The 9,424-nt window shown below is 38.6% G+C and overlaps 1 long non-coding RNA gene across 2 annotated transcripts; it reads left to right on the top strand.

The window, feature by feature from the left end:
• The first annotated feature begins 4,567 nt into the window (after positions 1-4,567).
• On the top strand, positions 4,568-5,715 carry LOC138928544 (uncharacterized). Of its 2 annotated transcripts, none has more exons than XR_011444964.1 (3): positions 4,568-4,883; positions 4,965-5,222; positions 5,308-5,715. It is a non-coding gene; the product is annotated as an uncharacterized lncRNA (long non-coding RNA). The 2 variants fall into 2 exon arrangements; XR_011444963.1 differs by having other exon boundaries at positions 4,937-5,057; positions 5,270-5,715.
• Positions 5,716-9,424: the final 3,709 nt, after the last annotated feature.

The raw sequence follows: 9,424 nt of genomic DNA, 5'->3' as shown, positions 1-9,424 counted from the left end.
CGACTTTAATTTACTTGCTATTCTTAATTCTTGAAATTATTATTATTTTATTATTATTTTTTTTTTTTTGTATGCTTTCTTCAAGATCTTAAATTTCTGTAACTCCAAGGTTTTAAATAATTGTTAACGAAATTATACTAGATAAGTTAATTATTTGCTTTTCTTAATTTTCAGAGATTATGTAATTAGGGTATTCAGTATTCCTAAATTTTCCGCAGTGCATGATTTCGATTGGGACATATTATTTCGCGGAGAAAATTCAATATAATATAAATGTTTCAACCAACTCACAATACTTGATCCTCGACGAAAGATCGATCTCCCGGCGCAGGTATCTGAAACAAAAATTAAGGCGCTTCATCGCCAGAGTTTGGAAATATATATCTATGCCTCGTCACTTTGGAATCCAAAACTAATTAAACTTAAAAGAAATATAATATTGTTTTAGCTGGTAAATTAAGCCGCGCTGAGAATCTAAACAGCATGATAGCAATCAAAATTTTTCTTGTTCACATAATAGAACTAAAATTATTTAGGTAAGAGAAAATATAATGAAAGAATCGACAGTCTAAATTAATTTAAATTAATCCAACAAATTATAAATGGCTTCGCAAAATTTATACCAGTGTACAAGGGGCATTTTAATGTTTTCATGGTTTGAGTTCACAGCGGTTTCATCATAGTTTTTAGAGAATTTAATTCATGCCAAAATTTCTCTCCGTGTACACGTGGTTTTGAGGTTTTTTCTAACGCATGTCTGAAATTAACGGCTCGTCGAAATTTTACTTTAGCACTTATCTAATCACTCGACTAGGCCTTTTAATAAATTAAACAACAAAACACTGCGATGAGGCAGCTACACTCATAAAAATAATTTTCTATATATAAGAAAAATCGCCATACAAAAAAAACGCCCTTAAACTAAGAAAATTTTTCTGGAATTAAGAAAAGGTTTTCATCAATTTAAGGCAGGCACCGTAAAACCAAGAAAAGCCGCCATAAATACACTTTTTTAGGGTTAATTTACATATTTTCCTCAAATTTAGGGCAAAATTTTCGGATTTGCTTCGTTCATTTTCTTTCTTTAATTACGTGCGAATTTTCTTAAATTACGGGAGAATTTTCTTTGTTTTGCTGGTCAACTTTTCGTAAAACTATGGCGGATTCTTTTGGCAAATTCCGCACGCGTGCGCATACAATTCCCAACTGGTTCAAACGTCTGTGGCATGAGGTGACGGTGGCCGGCCAACACTTAGTAAGAGCAAGTCTCTTTTGCAACACCAAAAGTGTTAGCATTTTGGCCGCCTTTGTTAATGTACAATAATAATATTGTTTTTGTTATAATACAACAACAAAAAATATTATTAATATTTATTAACAATATTTTATACAACAAATAATAAATTTGCTTATTTACAAACAGCAGCAGCAACAACAAACAATTGCAATTAGGGCCAATTTTCTCAAATCTAGAGCGACTCGCCTTTGGAGCCTTTTCTATGGCGAATTTCTAAATACAAGGGCGAAAAGAGGCTTTTTAAGGGCGATTTTAGGCAAAAATTTTTATGAGTGTATGTGGCTCCTTTGGCAAAGGTGTAGGCGTGCTCCTCTGCCGTGTGTGCGAGGTGCGAGGGCGAGGGCGAGGGCGAGGGTGTTCCTCCGCCGAGTGTGCGAGGACGCGAGGGTGCTCCTCCGGCCAATATGTGAGGTGCTCCTCTGCCGTGGGTGCGAGATGCTCCTCTGCCGTGTGCGAGGTGCTCCTCGGCAGTGTGGGCGAGGTGCTCCTCTGCCAGGTGGCGAAATGCCCTGCAGTGGGGTGCTCCGGCGGCGAAATGCCGTGCAACAGGGTGCTCCCCTGGACAACGACGTTATGCAGGGATCGGCCTAGAATGCCCTTTTAGTTAGCAACCACAAAAATATATATTTTCATACACAACTACTCACAATTGCCGGCCGATAGAGGCACGGGGTCTTGTTGTTTCGGCCTGATGACCGCGGCAACCCCAAAGGTACTCCAACAATTTTCCGCCTTAGATACAATTAATAAATTCACATATTTCTCCAGTTGGCATCTCTGGTGCAGCTTGCAAAGCTTTAACCGGTTGCCAAAAATTGCATTTAATAATCAGATTTAATTAAGTAAAGCTTTAAGTATTACCAATGATATATTAAAGCCTACTTTTAGGCCAAACAGGTTTTAAGGTCGCTACGTGCGCCGCTACAAACCCCCCTGCTACAATCAGGCTAGGGTGTCACTTTCTAGATGCCCTAGACTGATCCATGGCATGGAGCATGGAGGCATGGAGCGACATCACTGGCGAATATCTTTCGCATGATATGTTCCTACTAACTTTCCCTGTAAATCTTCCAGTTCGTAATAAGCGTTTTATAAACCCTAGCTTTTACAAAAGAGGGTCCAAATTTAGCATTATATCCTGTTTGGAAGCAGCTTTGCTTAAAATTTCGTCGATAGACTTCCTGCCCTTCTACATACGCCACAACTCTGGACCTAAGATTGTACTGCTTCTCGTTCTTGGTGTGGTTCTCTAGCATTCTCTTGCATGCCTTCTCCCGCACTATCTCAAACGAGTCTTGACGGTCGAACTTTAAGGATCGGTCATCCAAAAAGTTTAGTTTCCTCAACAAAGCGTACGTGGAACCAGAGGTAATCATGTGTTGCCCAAAGACCATGTAGTAAGGGGTGATACCTAGGCTTGAGTGTACGGATGAACTCAATGCACAACTGATCCAATTCAAGTATTCGTCCCAGTCCTTTTGATCAGGCCGCAAATAAGCTCTAATTGCAGCTATGACTAAGCGATTAATGCGCTCGGAAGCGTTAGCCTGAGGCGAATGCACCGCAGTCAGCGCATGCGTAATGCCATACTGCTGCATCAACTTTTGGAATACGTGCGAACGGAATTGGGATCCGCTGTTTCGGGAGCGGCGTAAGACATGCATAACTCCCCTTCTAGGTACTTTATTACCACACCTGTATCTATTTTCCTTACTGGTTTGAGAAACACATATTTAGAAAAATGGTCAAGCACGATAAAAATCCCTATATTTCCACTCCTTGACCTGGGATAAGCTCCAAGAAAATCTATAAATAACCGTTGGAAAAATCGTTGAGTCTCCGGTGCTTTTTCTAACGGCGGTCGCTAAACATAGTTAGGTGACTTAGTGGTTTTGCACACCTCACAAGCATTTATGTAAGCCTTAACATCTGCCACGAGTCCTGGCCAGAAATAATATCGCCTGAGTCTCTCGATGGTCTTGTGTATTCCACCATGAGCCGACAATGGACTATCGTGAGCGCAAGAAAGTATCTCAGGTACCAGCTCCTTGGGTACCCATAACTTCCAGGCATATTCGTCATGCACTTGCTCTCCTGTCAAGTGCTCGACTTTCCGATAAATGTAACCGCTATCGGTCTTGAGATCAGGGAAATTCTTCAGATTTGCACTCACTTTCTGTACTAGCTCGGTATATTCCGCGGATTTAAAATGTTCTGAATTAAGATCCACGAGAAATCCTTCCCGTACGTCTATAGCCGCTATCACGTCTTCGTTAACCCGAGACAAGGAGTCGGGAACTACGTTAAGCGAGCCTTTGCGATGCTCAATCTCGAAGTCAAACATAATCTTCTTTTTTTAGTCATCAGATCTGTTAAAGGAGCAGCAAGAGACGCCAAATGTGGAACGAACTTGCGATACCATCCACACAGACCCATAAAACTTCGCAAACTGCGCAAAGTCTTAGGCAAAGGAAAATTCCTAATTGCGGCAACCTTTTCTGGATCGGTTCGGATTCCTCCATCGCCGATTATGTGGCCGAAGTGGCAGAAGTGACTTTTGCCAATATTGATCGTCAAACCTGCAAGCTTTATCTATAGCGCTACCTCTCTTAGCACTTCGAGGTGCCTCTCGAAACTTGATGAAACCACCAACAGGTCATCTAGGTAAATAAAATCCTCGTTCCTGAGATGTGCTGGTACCACTTTGTCCATCAAATGAGACATGGTGCTGGTAGCATTGCACAGCCCGAACGGCATGACGGTAAACTGATAGAGAGGTCTACCCCGGACTGTGAACGCCGTCTTGTCACGCGATGCTATTTCTAAAGGCACTTGCCAATACGCATCCTTCAAATCAAGACTGGTAATAAATTCAGCCTTCGGCAAGCGACTCAAAATGCCACTAATTTGAGGAAGAGGATATGCATCCTTTTCGGTGAATCTATTCACCTTACGACAGTCTAAGCAAATTCGAACCTTTCCAGGTTTCTTTACCATAACGATTGGAGATGACCAAGAACTGTCGGACTCTTCTATCACCCCAAGTTGTATCATCCTATCAATTTCGGCATACATTTCGCTGACGCTGTTTAATTGGCTTAGCTAAGCCTACATCAATAGCATGGGATATGAGATTGGTCTCACCGAGACCTTCCTGGCTAAACGACGGAAAACAATTTATCATATTCGTTAGCTTCATCTTATCCATCTGGGACAACTTGTGTTGGTCAACTTGGGCTTTGCTGGCACTGTCAGTCGAATCCAATTCCGATATGTTTAAACTTTTGGGAAATAGATCGTAAATGTTCCAGAAATCTATCCCCAGATACGAATCTTGTTTAAGGGACGGTACAATGTAAATTTTCAGCAGCTTCTTTAGCTTTAAAATACCCTATTATTTGCTGTGATCTGCCATCTGCTGTTTTACCATTACTGTTTATAGCTTTATAAACCCCTTGGGCTACTACCTCGCGAGCTAAGTTACCTCCTAGACAACTTATTGATGCGCCAGAGTCTAAAAGGCCGTAGACTGTACGATCCAGCACGCGAATTGGCAAAAACGGGCGAGGATCTTTCGGTCCCGCAGGTAGTGAGTTTATATACTCTACACCAATTCTACAATTTCTGACGTTCTTCCAGAATGCTTTTATTCTACTTGAACTTCTAGATTTACGCTTTTCTAAGTCATGGTGACCGTTACATTCAGGTATTATTATGTTCTTCAGTATTTGGATTTTGCTATGTAGCAAAGGACTAGCAGGTAATAGTTTTTCGTCAGGGATTGAAAGTTGTGCAACGTCAGCTGCATCTACTACTCTTCGGTCATTGTGGCTTGGCTCCGGAAGGCACTCGAAGTCTTCTGTTTGAATTGCGACTTCGGCGTGCCGGCTTTGGAGCTTTTTGAACACTTACTGCAACTTGACTTGTAAGTATTGGCAGCTCCACAACCGTAACAGAATACTCTAATTTCAGATACGCAATCCTGGTATCTGTGCCCTTCCTTACGGCAGTTCCAACATAATAAGGAAAACGCTTCGACATCAACCTCACATTCAGGTTCTGATTCTAATTGAGTTTCATATTCCTGACTGAATTCGGAAATTTCCCGTTTAAAAGGAGTGCTTCGCATGTATCCACTGCACCGCTTGACGTCACCAAGAAAGGCTTCGCGCCTGCGACAAATCTCCCTTAAATCGGATACTGGATTTATTTCAATATTTAGAATTTCATGTCTTATTTCTGGACGCAAATTATTTCTAAGAACTGGCGAAACTGGAGACGCAAGGCTGAACAAAAAGTGTCCCAATCAATCTCGCCGTTCGCTTTATGATAGCGCCAATAAAATTCATTGGCTTTCCCTTCAAAAAGGACACTAGCGTGTCTACAAAGTAGATTAAAATTATTGCCTAATGTCTCTCGAGTAAGCGTAACCACTCTATAAATAAAATTATCTACCGAAACTCCTATGCCTGAAAATTTTATCTTCCAACCATTGAGGATATGCACGACCTTATCTGGTCGATTCAACAAGTCGGACGTAGTGCTTCTTTGGGAAGCTGGAGAACCTGGAGCCAAGAGGACTTGGGTTGGAGTGGTTCCAGTTTCATTATTAGTTTGTGCACTTTGTCCCGAGGCCGAAGCTAAAGCTAACAGTACTCGAAAGAATGTCAGTATTTTCCGTACAGTTGAGCCTCTGTTCTTCTATAATACTTTTGGAGTTGAGGCTAGTTCAATGACTTAGTACTACAAATGGGACAGAAAATAAGCTTGTTTTATTGCTCCGTCTTCTGCTTTCCTCATCTATAATAGGCACTTTGTCATCTCATCTAGATTTAGGAAAATTTCTCCGCTCTCTCGAACGTCTGGCCAGTTAGGATTATTAATAATTCACTAAACAGTTTTCCAAGAAATGTCAAGATACACGGAAGGAAAAATTTTAAAGTCAGAAAGTTTGAGAAAAGTTTATAAAAAGTTGAGAAAGGAAAGAAGAAGTTTATTTATCTGCAGTCTTAAACAAATGTATTTGTATAAAGGCCACACACTTCGAAATCTAGACAGTTGGGAATATTATTATTCACCTCACTGTGATCCGAGAATTATTCAGATAAACCAACAACAAAATTCTAACTTGATGCGTTCTAGCCATCAAAAGAAGAAGTTTAAAAGAGAAAATGAATTTATTTATCCGCGAGTCTTAATACTTTTCTTTTACTAAGGCCACACACGTTGGGCGCCACTTTTCTTATTAATAATAATAAATTATAACTGTAGTGTGTAACGTTGTATTCTGGCTGCTTTCGAGGATCTGAGCTGCGGGGCACACTGTATTTTCCGGCTCTAGCTCGTCGGTTTTGGGGGTGGAGGTTTTGCCTACTCAGATCTCGGACACGAACTACACATTATTACTAATAATAAAGAAGAGAATTGAGCATGCTTGCGACTAAAATAGGAACTAGAACCAAATCGGGAGAAGTATAAATAAATTCAAACAGAAAAAAAAAATAGAAGAGGAAAAGGATGAAGGTAGAACAGACGAAGAAAGGACAGAGAGAGATCCCTAACTTTTGCGAGGACACAGGTGTTATTGTGTTCGCTATATGCCCACCCAACCTATGACCACCACCGCTAGAGCATGGCTCTGGTGATCCCTTTGACCCTAAGACCGTGACGACATCAGCAGAGTTCGATAGTTATAAATTTAGGTATTCATTATACCCTTGCAGGGTATTATAATTTCAGTCAGAAGTTTGCAACGCAGTGATGGAGACGTTTCCGACCCTATAAAGTATATATATTCTTGATCAGCATCAACAGCCGAATCGATCTAGCCATGTCCGTCTGTCCGTCCGTCTGTCCGTCTGTCCGTCCGTCTGTCCGTCTGTCCGTCTGTCCGTTTCTACGCAAACTAGTCCCTCAGTTTTAAAGCTATCTGAATGAAACTTTGCATATAGTCTTCTATATACTCTCACTGCTATATATGTCGGAACGGGCCGGATCGGACGACTATATCATATAGCTGCCATACAAATGTTCGATAAATTTTTAGAAAAAAAATTATAACTTGGAAGTTTTTCAACATTTTTGCATCATTTTTGAGATATGGCCAATATATATTATTTCAGATTTTCGGTTTTAATTTTATAAAAATCGGACCATATCTTATAGCTGCCGTACGAACGATCGCGAAATTAATTGAAAAAATTATAACTTCGTTGTTTTTCAGCGTATGAAAATACTACTACTTTGAGACATGAGCTTCTGGTATTATTTCAGAATTTTGGTAAACATTTTATGAAAATCGGACGACTATATCTTATAGCTGCCATAGGAACGATAGGGAAAGTAAAAGAAAAAATTATAGCTTCGTTGTTTTTGAACGTATTTTCATCTACTTTGAGACATGAGCTTTTAGTATTATTTCAGAATTTTAGTAACAATATTATGAAAATCGGACAACTATATCATATAGCTGCCATAGAAGCGATCCATAGATGTAGAGAAAATGTAAAGCTGGGAAAGTATAACTGTAACTGTCAAACAGTAAACATAATAAGTATATGTAAAATGTTATGAAACTCTTGTTTAGTGTCTGTTTTCGGCAATATAATTTATAGTATAAATATGAAAACCAATCTGCAAGGGTATACAAACTTCGGCGTGCCGAAGTTAGCTTCCTTTCTTGTTATACCCTTGCAGGGTATTATAATTTCAGTCAGAAGTTTGCAACGCAGTGAAGAAGACGTTTCCGACCCTATAAAGTATATATATTCTTGATCAGCATCAACAGCCGAGTCGATCTAGCCATGTCCGTCTGTCCGTCTGTCCGTCTGTCCGTCCGTCCGTCCGTCCGTCCGTCTGTCCGTTTCTACGCAAACTAGTCCCTCAGTTTTAAAGCTATCTGAATGAAACTTTGCATAGAGTCTTCTATATACTCTCACTGCTATATATGTCGGAACGGGCCGGATCGGACGACTTTATCATATAGCTCCCATACAAATGTTCGATAAATTTTTAGAAAAAAAATTATAACTTGGCTGTTTTTCAATATTTTTGCATAATTTTTGAGATATAGCCATTTTATATTATTCCAGAATTTTGGTAAAAATTTTATGAAAATCGAACGACTATATCTTATAGCTGCCATAGGAACGATCGAAAAATGAATAGGAAAAAAATTATAACTTCGTTGTTTTTCAACATATTCTTATCTACTTTTAGAAATGAGCTTCTTTTATTATTTCAGAATTTTGTTAAAAATTTTATGAAAATCGGAGAACTACATCATATAGCTGCCATATAAACGATCGGTAAATGTGGAGAAAATGTAAAGCTGGGAATGTAAAACTGTAACTGTCAAACTGTAAACATAATAAGTATAGGTAAAATGTAATGAAACTCTGTTTTTTTCAGCATTTAAATTTAAAATATATACACATCAAAACCAATCTGCAAGGGTATACAAACTTCGGTGTGCCGAAGTTAGCTTCCTTTCTTGTTTTTATATTCTTTTCGTTTTCAAGTAATTTTATTCTATAGATTAAGTAGAAAATTGAGAAATAGAAGTAAGAATTAATTTTAATAATAATTCATAATAAAAGGACTAAACTAAATAAATGTTCTTTTGCTTATTCTTTAACTGCTTTCATATTCCTTTAATTCAGCTTTTAGTTCGACTTTAATTTACTTGCTATTCTTAATTCTTGAAATTATTATTATTTTATTATTATTTTTTTTTTTTTTTGTATGCTTTCTTCAAGATCTTAAATTTCTGTAACTCCAAGGTTTTAAATAATTGTTAACGAAATTATACTAGATAAGTTAATTATTTTCTTTTCTTAATTTTCAGAGATTATGTAATTAGGGTATTCAGTATTCCTAAATTTTCCGCAGTGCATGATTTCGATTAGGACATATTATTTCGCGGAGAAAATTCAATATAATATAAATGTTTCAACCAACTCACAATACTTGATCCTCGACGAAAGATCGATCTCCCGGCGCAGGTGTCTGAAACGAAAATTAAGGCGCTTCATCGCCAGAATTTGGAAATATATACCTATGCCTCGTCACTTCTGAATCCAAAACTAATTAAACTTAAAAGAAATATAATATTGTTTTAGCTGGTAA

Source organism: Drosophila kikkawai, chromosome 3L, assembly GCF_030179895.1.
Source record: "Drosophila kikkawai strain 14028-0561.14 chromosome 3L, DkikHiC1v2, whole genome shotgun sequence".
Classification (NCBI taxonomy): domain Eukaryota; kingdom Metazoa; phylum Arthropoda; class Insecta; order Diptera; family Drosophilidae; genus Drosophila; species Drosophila kikkawai.
Note: the sequence above shows the minus strand (reverse complement) of the source record. Positions and strands in the feature narration are given on the sequence as shown.